The following is a 19130-nucleotide window of genomic DNA, read 5'->3' as shown; positions in this document are numbered from 1 at the left end:
TTTCTCTCTGGTCTCCTAATACCCTATTCAAAAGTATATTTTAAAGTCTTAAATAGCGAATGTAGGTTTCATAAGGACCTCACCTAACATGAGGGAAGATAGGATTATAGCCTATGCATCAAAAAGGGTGGAACATCGAATCAGGTTCAAGTATTACAGTAAACTACATCAAATGTTTGCTCTCAATTTCCAAAAATATAACTCAAATCTGAAAATCTAGCACATTAAAAATAGGCTGTATCAGAAATGCTTTTTAAAAAACTTTCCATTACTATTTATTTGGGGAATGAAAAGCAAATATGCTGATGGGAAGGAAAAGATATTACTTCTAAACTTTCACCAATCAAATTGTTCTTACAACCTTACCAGAAATTGTTCTTATACTCATTAGCTCAATGTAATAAACGATTGTTACTTGCATTTGCTCTGTGCCAGGCATAGTCCTGACTGCTCCTGGTCACACATAGACTAGACAAGTCAGCCTAAACAGGGGGACTAGAGTCTAGGCAACTGGTTACTTATCTGAATTGTAATTTTCACAATAATTTGTTTAATTTTTAACATACCTATCATCATGAGCAGTGACTCCATAAAGGCAAGGACCTTTTCTGTCTTGTTTATTAACAAGGTAACACCTAGCACACAACTGCCACATGATAGCTGTTCAAAAATGCTTGCCAAATGGATGAATTAGTAGATGACCAAATTACAGTAAAACCTTGGTTTGCAAGCATAATTCATTCTGGAAACATGCTCGTCATCCAAAGCATTTGTCTATCAAAGCAAACTTCCCCATAAGAAATTGTGGAAATTCAGATGATTCATTCTACAACCCAAAAATATTCATATAAGGATGATTACAATACTGTAATATAATACAAAATAATAAAGAAAATACAAAATATAAAGAAAAATAAACAAATTACCCTGCGGTTACCTTTCAAAAGCTTCGTGGCTAGTTTGAGGAAGGCAAGGGAGAGGAGAGTTTTATTGTGTAGACGACTTTCACTCTGACTAATGGAATAACTGCTATCAATTGGCTCAATGGCATGAGGGCCATTGTATATGTTCACACAGATGCTGACTACAGTAAAATATTAATAAATTATTGTCATATACTGAATTTAATGTAACTAGCAATGAAGCAGCTGAGCAAAGAGTCTATATCTGCAGGCAGCCTGACCTAGAATGAGTCAAAGCATTCCAAAGCTTACTCTTGTGTGGAAAAGCAAAGACTATCCATAGGTGCTTTGAAGTGACAAAAAATACACTAACGTCAGTTGTGGGCAACTTCCACATTCTGAAAAAATCACTAGTTTCTGCCAGTCACCATGGTTTGAGACTGAGCATGTGAGCATGGGAGACAATTACCCACAATCCCGCAGAGAGAGAGAGAGAGAAGAACCATTGTCTCAGTTACAATCATGTGATGTTTGGTGTCACATACTACTTGTATTGCAAGATATTGCTCCTTTATCAACTTAAAATTTATTAGAAATATTTGCTACCTTGCAGAACACTCACAGAACAAGTTCCTCACAATTCTAGGTTTTACTATATTATATTTTAAAGTAGAGTACAGTAATAATTATGAAAGAAACACCTATAAAGCACGGGGTTTCAAAGATAGGCATCATGTATTTTAGGGTGGGCATCAGTGAATGTGTCATTTGAGATAGTCACTACAAATTCATATCACATGTATAGAGACTTGATGAGATTGAGATACCCCCTCTTTATCCTGACACATTCTAAAATTAGAGTTTCAGGTTTTCGTCCCTGAAGTGTCTCATAGGGTAGAAGAGAAATAGGGAAAAGACATTGTTTAATTACTGCCCCTACTTGGACCTACCTACAGAGCCTGTGCAGTCATTGTAGCCATCCTTCTTAAAACAGAGAGAGGGGAGTGATCTTTGCTTGTGTTTATAGATGACAGAGTTGAAGGTATTTTAAGCCATGTGCATGAGTGCAGACCATGAGATCAATGGAGCCCTGCGGAGAGTTCCACAGGCACAGTATGAATGACTTAGTCCTTTCCTAGCCTAGGAGCTGCTGGTGGGCAATCCTTTTGCTGTTAGCATCCCACTTGTGCGTTTACTCTTGGGCAGTGTGACATTATTCCTCTAGTGCGAGCCACCCCATTCTGAATGCTACATGCCAGCATGCACTCTTGTTGTTACCCAGAAAATGACAGCTTTTCCACATTACCTCTGGTGGTGACTCACAGCATCCCTATCACTTGTGATCAATGGCTTTAGCTCCCCTTTCCTCTGTTGCTTTAACATCTGTCTCTGTTGGTCTTCCTCACACTCTCAGCTCAGCAGTCCTTGGTGGCAGTAGGCTTGGCTTTGATGCCAGTTGGCTTGCAGAGTAGGAACTCAGTGCTGGTGACCCCTTCTTGTCATTTGATGTTACACAGTCATTACTGACAAAATAAACACAAGAGATCCTGAACTAGGATGTGACTTGGAAGTGCCATTCTCAGCAAGTCTGGTTCAGTCAAGAAATTTGGGGTGATTCCATTTGTGAGGAGTTAGTAGTTTGGTACCCTGTGTATCAATACATCCTTTCAAAGGATCTCATTAGTTCTGGATTGTGTATAGGTATTCTGAATATATGCTTCTCCTGTACTGCATGTGCATGGTATATTATCTCCTTTGGATTTATGATGAACAGCACTATGTTAACTTCACAAGTAATCCATAATTGCTGATTTTCTGTTTCTGGGGATTAGTTAATATATATTGATGGCCATAGAACTTTAGAAAATCACAACCTAACGGTATGAAAGATCATCTGATAAATTTTCAAGTGGCATTTCCATATTCTGTATATTATGTTCTAAAAGAGCCAAAGAATGACATTCTTCACTTTTAGTGTCATTTTGACATCAAACTTAGGGGTCACACTAAATCTAAGTCAGCGACACAATACCAATTATAGCCAGAGTGTCTAGTAATATTGGTTATATATGTACATATATATGGCTAGTAATATTGGCTATATATGTATACATATACATATATATAAACTTCAGCCAATATTATAATACTTATTATTTAGAAATATATTAATACATGTTTAATATAATGTATCACTATAGTAGTTATTAATATATATTACAGAGAATTTATATACCATTATGTATAATCTCTATATATGTATTTACATATATATTATATATAATCTTTCTTTAAGTTAAAATATCATTCTATAATTCCCGATGACCACTTACTGATTAAAGCTATTTTCAGTCATAATAAAAAGCATATAAGGATTATTGCTTGAAATGTAGTCTCCAATTTTAAAGATCAGTACTTTACAGTTTTCCAGAGAATCTAAGATTCCTCAAAACTCTTTTCTACCACAGCTCAATGAAGTGGATGAAGTATATAGTTGTTTGGTGCCTGACAAATGAATTTGTTTTGTCTGTTAAGATACAGGTTGGGTAAGTGTTAAGTGTTATCCCCAAATACCAAGTTTTGATCTATTTCAATGAGCTATGCTATGCCTTTAGTATCAAACTATTAACATAAGTAAAATTGTGAAGAAGGCTAAATATGCAGTATTTTCCTCTACTTGAAGTTTTCCTTTTGGCCTGACAGTAAATACACTACTTACATCACTCAGGACTTTTGGGTTTAAGTCCACGGACTACTCATTTAACCAAGTTACCCTCACTTAATCAATTCTCTAGATTGATAGATGCCCTCTCTTTCCTCTATAAAATGCTCTAAAGCCCACAGCCTGCTAAATGCAGATACAAGTTAATCTCTACCATTTTTATGTACCCTTTTTTCTACAAATAAGCTGAATGCTTTTAGGAATAAACTATGTTTGTTTATTAGGCCAAATTAGAAATCATGGTTATTATTTTTCAGCTGTGGTTTATATAAGAATAATAGTAGAGACTCCAAGTAAAAGTATAAAAATAATTAGAAGAATATATATACATTTTTATACACTTCAAGTCACAGTGTCCATCACCTTTATGATTTCCCATTTGAACAGCTTTTTCAATTAACCAACTATCTTTTGGTTTAGCTACTTTTGGAAAACAGATTTCTCCTGTAACAAAAACTGACTGTGCCTAGCAGATTTACTCTAATAATACTGGGTACATCACTGAATCCAACGATGAGCTGAACCACGATGCTGGAAAGGAAGGAAGTAGGGAAGCTCAGAAGCAGAAGTTTGGTATGTGACTATTCTCACTTTAACCTTGTCATTTGAGCACATTTCAGACTGTGTTTCTAGATATTATTTTATTTATTTTTAGTATTTTTGTTAATTATTGAAGTGTAGTTGACATACCATGTTCTATTAGTTTCAGATGTACAATGCAGTGATTCCACAATTCTATACATTACTTAATGCTCACCATGATAAGAATAGTCACAATCTGTCTCTAGATTTTGTGTTTCAAGTTTCTGGAAAGGAGAAGTTCAGTCAGCTACCCTTGAATCAATCACTTCTCCTGAACCAATCATTTATGTTCTAAAGGAAGACACTGATTTATAGTCATGAATCAAGAAACTCTTTTTGGAAAGGGAGAACCATCATGAATCATGCATCTGCTCCCCAAAAGAATGTACTATACCCTTAAGATTGATTAGGAATTAAAAAAACAAAAAGCAGTTTAATGATATATATGATGAGGAGGGAAATTTTATCCACCAGAGTTCTGGGGAGATTCTCCCAAAGCTGAAAGTGGTTAGAGTACAGAATGAGGGTGTAATTTCTGAAGCCATGAGAGGCAGAGAGGATCATCTATTGGAAAAGCAGGGTCTTTGGAGGGTAGGGTATGAGCAGCGAGGGTCTAGAAGGAGGAAGTCAAGGAAGGAACAATATGGTACTGAATGGTAGGAATGAGAGGGAGACAAAGAGATAGAGAAATCTTCACATCTGTCTTGTGTATGAAACACTGAGGAGAAAGAAGATCTAAAGGAGCTTTCAGAATATTTTTAGGGTGAAGCAACACAGAAATATGTGCACCCCTTTGTTATTTAAAAAAACAAAATATGTGTAAATATTATTTTTTAAGGGTTTTTTATTACTGTATTGTATGAGCAAAAGCAAGTCAGTACAAGGCAGGTGTAATGATTCATGCTAAAATATCCATAATGTAATACATACTGACTACAATATTTCAGATTCGGCATTGGTTTTGGAAATCAATTGTGTTCTCTACTCAGAAGAAAAGAGTTAAATCCAGACACATTTAAACCATTCGAAGTAAAATAGAGAATTAGAAACTCAGTTTCTAGTCTTTGTTTCTATGATTAATGTCTATAAACTAGTATGTCTAAGACCCATTTTTGTTACTCATAAAATGTGATTGATGAATATGAATATCAAATAAGCTGACATGTCCAAAAGTGTGAAGTACAGAAGCAAAGTACAATTTCAGCATGAAATTATTAATTGCTTATTGTTCATATACTCTAAGAGTTCATTGTGAAAACTACAGTCCTAGAAAGGTAGAGATAGATAAACACAAATGTTAATAAATATTGCTGATAAAGGAAGAGTATCCATTCTGTACTTTTTACTCTCTTCCCCTTCATTACTTCTTCTGAAAGATCACAACGATCATTCATTTTTCTTTTCTCTAGCTTCCCCAACACATTTAGATCCTCTCTAGTTTCTTCCCCACCAAACCACCAGCTATATGATATAGCCTCCCTAGTTCTCTTCCCACATAGTCCCAAATGAAATACACAGAACTTTTTCTTTTTAGGGTTTTATTGCTAAGAGCTACCTGGAAATAAACACCAAGAACAAAAATAGCACATTAGAGAAGTTACCAGTTCTCAAGATACATCAGTGTATTTTTGACATATTTGGCCCTGGACTATATGCAAACATATGTGTCTAGCCCCACACAACTTCTCATTCTCTTTTAACTTTACAAGGTCTTGGGATGTTTTAATACCCCAGGTATTTTATATCTTTATCTCTGGATATGACTTCCTAAGATCTTGATGAAAGTTTTCCAGTTCTTGAAGAGAAGAACTTGATTTAGGTAATGTCCTCTTTCCTCTCCATTCCCTGTCTCCATACCCTTTTTGTTTGGGGTGTGAAAACTTCTCATTTTGAATGAAGATAGGAGAATCCTGTTAGGACAAAAGTAAGACAACCAGTGTGTTCAGCGTCAAGCAGATCCTTTGTCAATTAGGGAAACTCCTGACAAATACCTGCAATTTTAATATCCCTTTGTTTCTTACAGAAAAATAAAATCACCTTAGGTCATTTTCAACAGATATAATTTGGTTCTCCTGGATATACCGAATGAAAAGGGCCATGTGTGAATTTGTTTTTACTGCACTCTATATTGCAAAAAAGATTGTAGCTTTCCATAAACTTAACTCACAAAATGACATTCAATATAAGTTATATCTTTCCAGAGAGATTCCCATGGAATGCTTCTAGTTTTAAAATAGTACTCATTGTTTATTGAACCAACTTAAAAGAAATCAAAAGTGATTATGCTTATGTTTTCTTAAAGAAGAAAAAAGTTAGATTTTAATCTATTCATGTTCCCTCTGTGAGGGTATGTTCCAACTGAGAAATGGGACGGAACAGGAAATACTTTATGATATTTTATGTGAAAGGGGGAATATAACCATCACTTCTGTTTAGTTTATAATTTTTCAAGTGTTGCCAGCCTTTCATCCCCTCCTGATGGGGCACTTGTTAACTTTCATCATATACAGTTATACAAATGGATATTAACAGAGGAAAAATTACACGAATTATTTAGGAAAGTCACATGCTTTAGGTATTACTGTGGAAAGAATAATTCAGCATTATCCTTATCATCCTTTGCATATAAAAAGCCGCTATTTACTTACTCTGGGAAAAATAAAATATATCCTTATGCCAAAGTTATTGAAAAAAAGTTTTTACACATATGTAATATATTCTGTTTGTATATTATATACTACATATTGTAAATAAGGTGAATATTTTTCTAAAAATATTGTGTCTCAGAATGTTGTATGTGTGAGTGGTATCTAAAGACCATTTATTGGGGAACCTGGGTGGCTCAGTCAGTTAAGCCTCCGACTTCGGTTCAGGTCATGATCTCACAGCTTGTGGGTTTGAGCCCCACATTGGGCTTTGTGCTGATAGCTCGGAGCCTGGAGCTGCTTCAGATTCTGTGTCTCCCTCTTTCTCTCTGCCCCTCTCCCACTCGCACTCTGTCTCTCTGTCTCTCGAAAATAAATAAACATTAAAAAAACTTTTAAAAATAAAGACCATTTATTTAATTCTTCTATGTAGTTCCTTTCATATAATATAAATCATTGAAACCACAATCATTAAAGTGCTTTTAAACAGTAAAGTTCTATATCAGTAGGCTGTATTATTATTATTACTTCTATTATTATTACTTCTATGGTTTATTTATACCCCTATACACTGCTTTCTGCATTTTATGTATTCTTTTATTTGTGAAAATTATTGACAGCACAATGAACTTTCCAAATACCACAAACTATGCTGTTCACAAGCAATCTGAGGGAATCATTTAGAATTTCTGAATAATAAAAAATGAAATCAATCTCTATTTGTGCAAGTTCCTAGTGTGTTATGAATGCAATGTGATCTTGGTATTTGCTTATCAAAGGAATGCACTAAAATATTGCAGAAAAGGCCATGGAGCATAGTGAACTCTATTTTATTATTTCATTGTCCTTTGACTATTAATTCCAAATTCCTCTCTCTTCTGTTGGTCTTATTAATGAACTTTAACAATGAGATAAAAGTCTTCAGTCTAGTATTCAACAAAACGTGGTAGAATTTCAACATGAATGAGGCTTCACTTTATAGAAGATTTTGTGGTTAATGAATAGTCTGCATTTTGATGTTTTCAGATTTTATTAAGAAAGTCTAGCTCAATGAATAGTTTTGTTATTCAATGATTATTTTTTTTATGTACTCTTCTCATTCAAGTTAATTCAGTAGATATTGGTTAAATTCCTATATATGCTTCTCAGATGAGTCTTTTAAAATCACTATAGCTAGTCTTCATTCTTATATTCTGTTCTTGTATTATCAGGACTGAAAGTCCTGGTAAAGAGAATCCAGTTGGCCAAACCTATGTGGAGAGCTGCAATATGGTGGTGAGAGCATTTTGACAGAAGGAGCCACAAATCCTTCTACCTCTTAGAGGTAAGATAAACACCTGATTTTATCACCCTAAGACTGCACTCATTTGGGGAAAATTTCTGCCCAAGAGTCATATGGAATGTGGTCAACAAAAGGGTGATAGATAATGATATCTATAGTGAAGAAGCCTACATGGAATAGGTGGATATTTAGCAAAGCCTTAAATACAGTGTGGGTTTCAGATGGACATACAGGGACATACAGGGACATACAGGGAGCCAAGAGCATTTCAAGAAAAAAATCAATTTGAATTACTAATATCGAATCATTCATTTTCTTATAATTTGTTCAGAGAGATAGCCCTGCATCAAACAGTCAATCACAGAAATAGTAGCATTACTAGCTATGAAGAATGTTTGGGTGCTAGGAGTTAGCTACTTTGTAACACGAGTCTTGATTAAGGTTCCTCCTAGTTTACTTTATCTTTGCTTGAATTTAACTCGGTCATATACTAGACTTATTGTGAAATACTAACATATGCACAACTATTCACATTCCTCATAGGGGAATTAAGACTATTGTGAGTTTTATTAATGACTCTGATGCCCTCAGAGGGAGGTTCAAAGTATTGCAAAGAAGAGATGTGAGAAAATGATTTTCTCTAAGTTGTTTCTCAATTCAAGTTTCAATTGTACCTTTTACTTGTGATGTGACCTTGAACAAATATTTTAGATGCTCTGGTTCTTGAAATCCACATGTGAATATGTCATATTTATGCCATTGATTATTTGATATATATTGAATATAATAGATTGCAAATTGTTTATAGAATTAAGTATATTGCCAATTACATCCCTTACACTTAAGAAAAATGAATGTGTTCTGGGATTAGAAAGCACAACAATTTGAGAATTCTTTGCCATTTTCTGGGGAAAAAATAAACAAACAGTTCAATATGAAATATGTATGCACAGTACAAGAATGAGGTGTAAGCTTATGATGTCCCCCCAATAGCTTTCAATAATCTTCTTTTAAAACTAAAATTATATTCTTAGAATCTTATATAAATGCCATTTCTACTTTCCCTGATACTTTTTTAGCCAATAAAAAAGATAACTCATTTTCCATCATGAACAATTTCATATTTCCTAGTTTAAAAAATAGTAGGAATAAATAAATATATAGTTCTTTCTCAACTTCTGCATCAAAGAAGCAATGATGTGGATACTTTAAAATAGTAGGTAATGTAAACAATGCTTATTCACTAGTGTGGCAAGCCTCCTTTTAAGTATATTTTAATTCAGGTATTTCTGATTTGAGGAGAAATTATTCATCAGAGCCAGCCTTGCATAATTTGGATCAGTGGCTGGTTTCTTGGTTATGTGATATGAGTTGAGGGTGCAAATCCAAAAGTATCTTAGAGTCTAAGTACCTGAAGATCTCACCAAACTTACCAAAACATCTAGTTAAGGATTCAAGGATTTGAAGCTTATCTTGGAAGAGCAGAAAGTTAATCCACTAATGCCCAGAAAAGTGTATGTTCTCCTTGTTCCTATATCCAGTCCAATCTCCCTCTGCCCCTCTCAAAATGCATCCTTCATTCCTTGCCAAATATTCCTGTAACTACTTGACTTTCATTTCTTCCTATTCTGGAACTGGCAGCCCTTTTCTATTTGTTCTAATTCTATATTAGCCGTTAATAGCTATATTAAGCCTTTATAGCTTAAGACCTGTCTTCCATAAAGACTTCATTACTAACTCACGTTGAAAAGCACTGTCCTTTTTCTGAACACATATGAGCTTTGGGGTCTGTATGACTTACTTAGTTTTTAATCATTTGGTTTTGCCTTGTGACATCTAATCTATTGTATGTTTGGTTTTTTTTAATTGTTCTTTTTCCTTTTTTTCTTTATTTCCACCTTCCCCCCCTCCACTTTTCTTGTTCAATTTATTCTTCACACGCCATCCAGAAGGAGCCTTCTAAATGTCACTCTCCTGTTTAAAATCCATTGCACAGCCAGTTAGGTCTAAATTCCTAACCTTGACTTATGAAGCCACAAGGGTTTTTCAAATCACATAATACATTGAGCTCTTTCCTGCCTTAGGGCTATTGCCAATACTATTTTTTCTGCCAAGAATTCTCTCTGCCTATTTTTTTATATGGTTAGCTACTTCTCATTCTTTAGAGTTCCATCTGTGTGTTACCTCCTTGATAGTCTTGCTCTGACTATATCATCAAAATATGATTCTCTCTGAGTTCTCCTTTATTTTAAGACCATATTCCTTTCTTTCATATCTATACTGATATTTCCACTTATCCCTCATAATTTACTCTTCACCATTGTCCACCATTCTCTCTTCTTGAGACTTGCATTGTGAACTGCATCATTGGGCTTTGGATTCAAGTTGGGTTTGGCCAATGAGAGGTAAGACTGAGATAGTAGGGAGGTGTCTCCACTGACTCCCTCCCTTCCAGGTCATCTAGTTTTGGCTGTTTCTTGTAAAATGTATATTCCATTTTACAGATGAAGAAACAACTCAGAATGGTTAAGAGATTTACACAATTACACAGCTACAAGTGGTAGTGTCAGGATTCAAATCAGAGCATTTTCTCTATATTGCTCTGACCCATTTAACAATTGAAACAATCACTTCATCCAGCTTTTATTTCTCAGGCCAGCTGAAAGCACTAGTTTGAGCTTCATTTTTCCATCTCTTTGCCTCTAAAATTACCATTTCTTTGACTTATGCTCACAACAGGCAATTTGGGAAAAAGTCATCATAGTATTTATACTCATCTGTATTGACTTGTTGAATCTCTGCAGAAATGATCAACTTTGTTAAAAATTATCTAGACTGATGACAAATGCCAAATAACAAAGAATAACTAAATTAAAAAAAGACTATCTTGAAATATATCCTGAAGATATAATAATCTAATAAGTTATTGTAATAGTAATAACTTACTTTTAAGAATTGCTTGAACTTAATGATTCGGTGAAGTAAAAAATGCTTAAGATTTTACAATATTGAGCTACATATATTGCCTACCACAACAATATTAAACAAACTTTCAGTGAGAGAAGATTTTTGAAATCATCATGTGACAACCCTTTATCAGTAGAATTTCTATATTAGATTTTGTTAACTGAAAAAAGTTTGCTGCTTGGACATTGTTAATTGAGAGAACAAATGCAAGGGCTAGAATGTAAAATCAGGCAGAATGCAAAATTCTTATAGGTTTTAAATATTTGAAATAATCTTGTGGGAAATAATCATTTAAGTCTTGGAAGTTTGAGCTTTTTACATATTTTGCTAAAACATTCTATGTCTCATACCTCACTCTTCCCTTAAATATGAAGAGCTGTATGAAAAGTTTTCTATTCTCTTAAGGAGATCTATCAATCTCCTTACCCGTAGAAAAGCCAAAAAAACATGAAGGATGAGAATGAACCTTAATGTAAATACAGATAAATATGGCGACAGCTGTAGCTGAATAGTTACAGAATTGGCTTGAGAAATGAAACCTCTGTAGTAGACACACACACACACACACACACGCATGCACGCACACACACACACTTTGGACTTATTTATGAAACAGCGTCTTCTAAACACAGAACCTTGCATTGCAGAAAGGCAATTAAATAGAACAGCATGAGGTTGTCAATCACTTCAACAACTAACAAAAGCATCTACTATCAAAGCAAATAATGTAAATGTGCAAAAAGGTAACTTGCTATCAAAGCAAATAATGTAAACACGCAAAAGCTAAGAATTCTCTATATCAAATGTCACCAGTTTAATGTTTACTATTTTTGTGAATGGTTTTATATGTGCTTGATATGATATCAGTTATTCTGAAATCTTATGTAGAATTAACTATTATTACTTAGAGGATTTGGTCCTCATGTGAAGCTTTTGAAAGAGGTTGGGACTTTCTCCTTCTTTTCTTTCTTTTCTTTTCTTCTTCTTCTTCTTCTTTTTTTTTTCTTTGCTGCTAGTGTTGTACAAATAAATGGACAGTCACAGCTTATCATCACTTAAAGATGCATGCGCATGCTGCAGTTTACTGAAACATGATTGGCTGCTACATAAATCAATCTGATAGAGATCGGTTCCATGAAGAAGAGATAAATCATTAGCCAGAGCTTTTGGAATGTAATTCATCTTAGATAGTGATTATTGATGATTTAATTTTAGCAGTACATGTACATGCCTAGATCATGATTTTATATAAAATGTTAATGCAAAAGAATATATTCATTGTAAAAGTGAATATAAAGAAACCAATTGGAAGTTTCCATGCAAAACATGTTAATGAGATGGCAAGGTTGAGAAGTCCAAAGTTCTATTTCCTGTATAAGCTAGAATGGAGCATATTTCTCAGGAAAATTTCTTTTTTTTTTTTAATTTTTAATGTTTTATTTATTTCTAGGAGAGAGCGAGAGACAGCGTGAGCAGGGAAGGGTCAGAGAGAGAGGGAGACACAGACTCTGAAACAGCCTCCAGGCCCTGAGCTGGCAGTCAGCACAGAGCCCGACGCGGGGCTCGAACCCACGAACCGTGAGATCATGACCTAAGCGAAAGTTGGACCTTAACCGACTAAGCCACCCAGGCGCATCTTTCAGGAAAATTTCTTAAATGTTTTCTTAAGACACAGCAGCACAAAGAAGTGGCTCCAAACTTCATTTGACATATCACACCTAGATTACTGGCACTGAGCATTTTGCATTTGTATCTTCGACATTTTGGCCTCCATTCCTACTATTCTTTGTGCCCCGAGACCCACCTCTTGCATTCATTTCAATTTAACAGCATTTAGTGGGAATCCTCATGGGGAAAGATCTTGTGCTCAGAAATGCACTGTTTGTTTTCTGTCATGTGGATAAGTAGGGAATGAGTCATGTGTTGAATGTTGCTGACGTCAGTAGCTCTAGGTGGCAGTGGCATGAAACTGGTAAATTTTTGTTGAGAGGTGGACCAGCTAGATTGTACCCAGTGCCCCTGTCCCTAAGGGACACTGGGAAATTAACAAGATGAAAGAATTCAATTTATTAGAAATTTCCCAAGAAAACTTATATACTGTTGGGAGAAATACTTTGAAAGGCTACTTGCAGTGGGGATGAGCTGGTCAAATAACAATAGGTAGTCACCAGAATATCTTCTCAGAAATGTCTTTGATTTATTGAGTGAAGTATTCGAAATAGGGTCAGAGGTGAAAGCTGCCACCAATAGGAATCTTCCTTTTTAATCTTTCCCTCATGAGGTCCTCCTTTGAATAAATGTGAAGGAATACTTTAGCTATATTGGTTTGTAGGGGCACCAAATGATTGCCCTGCCCAAATGCCTGATTTAAGTCCCCTGAGAAGAGGACAGGTGAAAGCACAGTGACATACCTCAGAGGAATTTTTATTTCCTGTCTCTGGTCTTTGCCCCTGGCTAGCTCAGAGTTAGTCCTCCTGGGTTTTCTAAGGCTGTATCTAACAAGGAAGTCCATTTCACTGAGGAGATACAGTATATGCACCACCTAGTTTGAAATCAGTTTTACAGTTTTCTTTTCTATCCCTGGCCTTTCCATACACAATCCCTCTAGTCTTTGCTTTTCCCCCAAAAGTGTCACCATCTTTCTAATTCCTAACAGTTCCTCAGTCTACACAGTCTAAGGTCTGAACTGATTAACCTGTCAGCCTCCAGAATCCACTTCTTGCCTTATCCCCTTATGCTTGTGACTCTGCTGTTCACTTACTTCTTTTGATTCTGAGTGATCTCAAGACACCAGAACTTCTCCTTAAATCACATCGGGTGCTACATTTTAGTTGCTAACTCCCTGGTGGAACATGTGGAGCAGGGTCCCCAGGTGGGTGCTAATATTTGATTGAAAATGAGTAAGTAGAATCCAGAAACATCCTGCCTTTTAAACTTATGACTCCCTGCCCCTGCTTCTTGGTTAAAATAAATCAAATCAGATAAAGCAGAGATTTTATTCTGAGAAAGTTTGAGCCATTGGAAAGAATGAGAATGTTCAGAGAGAAGCTGGCATATATGATAATATAAAGGATTATATGCTTTGAAGATCACATCAGGTTTCCTTTTAAGAAAATAAATATTCCCCTCTGTGGCAATCACAGAGGATTTGAGGGTCTCAATTCCAGATGAGAGAGAAGTAAGCTAGCCATAGCAACATGAAGTAAGAAGACTGTGTGTGTGTGTGTGTGTGTGTGTGTGTGTGTGTGTTAAAAAAAAAGCCCTTTAGTAGGGAATCCCTGTGGAGGTATGCACATTCTGGGGAGAGTCATACAAATCTAGTATCCTGTATTTCTTCTCTTTCTTTTTATTTTTTTTTTCCTTGTAATTTCTTTCCTTCTGTTATCCCTAAGCCTTCAGCGAAGTTTTGCTAAATATCTCAGCTTGCCGTTGACTGTGCTCTGGGGAAAAAGGAGGTAAGCCCATGTCTACTCTTGGCAGAAAATGGCATGAGGGGAGCAGAAAGGCAGAAGTCAGATTCAGGCAGCAAGAGGTTGCAGGCAGAAGGGTGTGGCAGCGTACAGAGACAGATGGCTGACTGAGGGCGAAAGTGACAACCAGAACACATTCTTGAACATAAAAGCAATCTCTGGGATTCTCAGAGTTACTAGGGCACAAGAAATTGCTAAAAGACCAAAGTCCCTCAGGGTGGGGTTCAGACTATTGTTGTATAGTCATTAAAGGGAAGGGTGACCCCTGGAGGCCAGAGCAGCCTACAGCGCGAACTTACTTTATTCACCAGTTTCTTCAAGATGCATTCCTTGGTAAATAATAAAAATTGCTCACCCCTCCCGAAATGCTAGCTAAGCATTTTGAAAAATGCATTATTTTATTAGACCATCTTATTGAATTAATGTACAGTTAGGGCTAAAGGTATAAATGCAGACTTAGCACAGTTTATCCTCCAGGCACCACCTGCTCCTTGATTATCTTGAGCCAGAGTTTCAAGCATCCTTACTCTTCCTGAAGAAACCACAAACCTTCCCAATGGCATGATTGCCCTCCTACCCCCTTCCAACCCTGATCTACCAGCAAAAAGAGGTCTGTTTGCTGGTGCAACTCATTATAACTAGCAGTATATTTGCTAGCATTAAATGTTTCTACTCATAGTCTAGTAAATAAACTTCTTAATGAGATCTGAATGTAATACATACTTTAGTTTTACCATCAAGCCTCTTGGTGGGGAGGTCTGTGTGCAGCAGAGACGTGTTCTTTACTGAAACTGCAGAACTAAGAAGTTGTATTTGCAGCTTGATCCCAAGAGCTGTTGGGATCTGATGGGCTCATGCTGAAGCAAAGGGGTCTGCTGTAGCTCTAGTGAATAAAAAACTGTATCCAGGCCTGATGGATTATCTTTGAGCCTTGGAAAAATATGCTAGTCTCTTTGCAAATAACGTTTTCAATTTTGCCAGTTCAATTTTGTGCTTTTGTCTCCTTGAGCACAAGTTATGATTCCCAACTGCTTCACAATTTACCTTTACTACTGCTTCACAAGTAGATTCGTTTTGTAGCTCTACTACTGAAAAAGTCTGCTTCCTCTCTTTATCCTAATTTCTAACTTAAAATAAATGATATAATGTATCATCTGATTCCTAATGGAAAATATTTTTCTAAAGGGCAAAATACAAGAAGTATTTGAGTAGTTTTTGATTCAAGGTGGCAAGTGCCTCAAGTGAAATAAATTATACCGAGATGATTTTAAATCCAAAATTTTATTTTCAAAACTTTGGTTAATGAAGGTACTTTGGCACCAAATAGATAGTGATGATTGTCCCAGAGTTCAAAAATCAGAGCAAGAAGTTGTCATTTATGGTGATCTGACTTTATGGAAGTCTCTGTGAATGCTACAAACTTTTTCCAAGTGATGTTTTACAGAATTGCTTTTAAAAACCCCAGAGGGTAAATAGTATTCTCAGAATAAACAGAAAAATGCTGACCTTGTCAGATTTAGCTGCTGAAAGCAAAGCTGTTTTAAGACTTAGAGGATCAAGGGTCATGGTTATAAACAACGAAGATTAAAAGAAAAAAAGGAAGAAAGTAAGAAAGCTAAAAGGGAAAAAAAAAGTATAGTGGGCTGCACCATGAATATAAATAATAAATATGTTGACCTTGACAAGAAGGATATGAGATATATTTATGTAAAAATAAAGCAAAAACACCAACCTTCCCCCCGCCCCAAGAAAAAACCCCCCAAACCCGGAGGCCAAACACGACTTGAAAAAATGTTTTTTAGAGCATATTTAAAGCCGGAAATGAGTCACTTTAACTTCATCTGTTTTTGGTTTCAGAAGGGGAGAAAGGTCAAAGCTTCTTTGTTTTAAGTAAGCTGGTCACTACTTCTGAAGTGTAACATGATAGGGTTCAGGAGCCTTAATGAAACAGGCATTTCCCAGACACCCAGAGCTGTGGGGCAGTTCTCTGCAGTGGCCGGCAAGAACTGGGCTTCCAGAAGGTGTCTTAAACAAAGACAAGGTGGAGCATGACCCTCTCTTGACTTTCATATCTTGGTGGGTGTCTGTAGCCACCTCCATGGAGAGTAGGATGCAGAAGTCAGCCACTCCTTTCTGCATTTTCATACATTATGGCTCCTTGTAGCCCCACAACCAAACCATTCCAGTTCTGTTCAGAGTAGGCAGTAGACACAGAGCTTTGCATTTTAGTTGTTGCCCTGATACAAGTGACGCTTTTTTGTTAAGTGTAGACAAAGAAACAAGTTAGGCAACAATGCTCATTGCTGAGAACACAAACACTAACTTCTAAAAACTTCAGTAGTCCTTAAACCTACCGGATTCAGCACCCTTCCAAAAGAAATGTTAAAGTATAATCTGTCGAAAACAGTAGTGAGGCTGAAGCTGATTGAGGAGATGGGTTTCAAGAAGTCCAGATCCTGCTCTGAGCCTTGGAGGCCCAAACAAACTGTGGTCTTCAGCAGAAAAGATAGAATGTATCTCTTTCCTTGTCTTCACCAGATTTATTAGGGTGAGGAGATCTAAATGGTGGGAAGAGAGAGTTTTGAAGCACAGAAACAAAACTTGTAAATGTAGTTAGATGTTGAAGACTTCCTAGCCTGTCCTGTTTGTTGGTGGCTGGCCTACTTTTTGCTGCTCTCCTCTACCCCAGCTGGCACGTGCTGTGTCCCATGTACCTCTGGACTGTAGGCTGGCTGTTCCTAACTTTGACTCGGCAACCCTTTTCAGCCTGCTGTATTCCTGACCTTGCTTCCTATGGGCGATATATTCACTCTGGGTCATCACTACCATGCCTGTCACCATTTTGCTTAATGGTTGGAGTTTGATGTTTTTGACCTTGGATTGAACCCAGTAATGAATAACTCCTCTATACTGGCTCAGCGGCTGAATTATCAGTGCCTTTCCCTTGGCACTATGCATGTTTTCAATGATTAGAAATGCAGCCTCCGAGTAAGAAAAGGGGGTGAAATTTACATGAGCTATGCTTATAGATTCTGGAGCTGGAGATATTCCAGTATAGCTGCCTGTTCATAGAAGTGCTCTGAACTGTTTACCGTAAGGACAGAACCTACCCAAATTCTGGTACGACCTGCTCCTTTCACTCCATCCATTTAGGAAGACTGAGAAATGTTTCCCAGCCCTGTAACTCTTGATAGTTTCTCAAGATTTTTCATTACATGATCCTACCAAATTCACCATGACCTTGAAAACGTACTAGAGAAACTATTATTATCCTCCAGGTTTACACGACTAGCAGATGGCAGGTCTGAAACAAAAATCTATTTCCTATTGTCTCCATACTAGGCACCTTTCTACCACTCTCTGCCTCTCTGTTATTGTTATAAAAATAGTAAACCAAAAGTTGGAGGGTTCTAGAGCTATATAAAATCTTAAATACTGTCTACTTTAATATTATTGTTTTCATTGTCATTATTATTCTTACAAAAGGAAAAGAGAAAATTTCTCTGAAGAAAAGAAGTGGCTTATACAGAGTTGTTAGTAGAGAATGCCACATCTTCTGACTTTAAATCATTTCATGGTAGTAAAATACAGCAAATTTTAGTAAAATTTAGCTTCTGGTATGAAAAACTTCAAAGTGGTTTGATTTTTCTTAAGTATAGAAAATATGCACAAAGGCTAAGATTTCAATCATTTTTGAAAAGTTTTTTTCCTGTAGTTCTTCTTCTTTACTGACTATATCCTGGCCTATAAGACATCACCAATGATATAAATATGACCAGAACATAGGACATATTCTCAAGAACTCTTAGGTCAAAGGAGATTGTGGCAGTTTTAAACCATGGCTGCAAATTCTTTGACATTCCTTTCATCAAAATTTGAGATCTTGACCCTTTACCAGGAATCTGTGTGAGCTTGTGACTGTTTCAACCAATGATAGTGATGCCACAAGACTTTTCATCCCTATTTGGTCATGCACTTGGTGACCTCAACTGACATATAAGAAGCCCAACAATTACCATGAGACCAACATGCAAGAGACAACATGAACACTTCACAGTATTGACATCTCTGTTAACAGTCCCACTGGGCCCAATATTCCCATTAACCCCACCAAAGCACCAAAATATGAGCAAAGTTACCTTTTACCCTCCATACAAATCCTCATCAGCTACATACCACAGAATGACTGTCAACATCCCATGAACTAGAAGAAACACGTGGCCAAACACTGTTCAAATTCTTGACTCAGAAAAATCACATGACATCATAACATGGTTGTTTTAATTCACTAAGTTTTAGCATTTATTATATAGCAAGAAATAACCAGAACAAGGGTACAATAAATAAAATTTAAGCAATTCAGAAACAATAGAAGACATTGTCCTGATCTCTATCAGTTTGAAATTCATTTGGACTAATCGGTAAGGATCTGTCATGGAGCACTTACATCAGTAAAAGCCAGAAGAGTCAAGGAAGACTTAGGACAAAGTTATAATTGAACGGATCTTGGAGAGAAAACATAACTTAGTGAGGGAGCAGCTCAGGAGAAGAGACCACTGT

This window comes from Hyaena hyaena, unplaced genomic scaffold, assembly GCF_003009895.1.
Source record: "Hyaena hyaena isolate Hyena2069 unplaced genomic scaffold, ASM300989v1 scaffold_518, whole genome shotgun sequence".
NCBI classification, from domain to species: Eukaryota; Metazoa; Chordata; class Mammalia; order Carnivora; family Hyaenidae; genus Hyaena; species Hyaena hyaena.
This window is presented reverse-complemented; position numbering follows the sequence as displayed.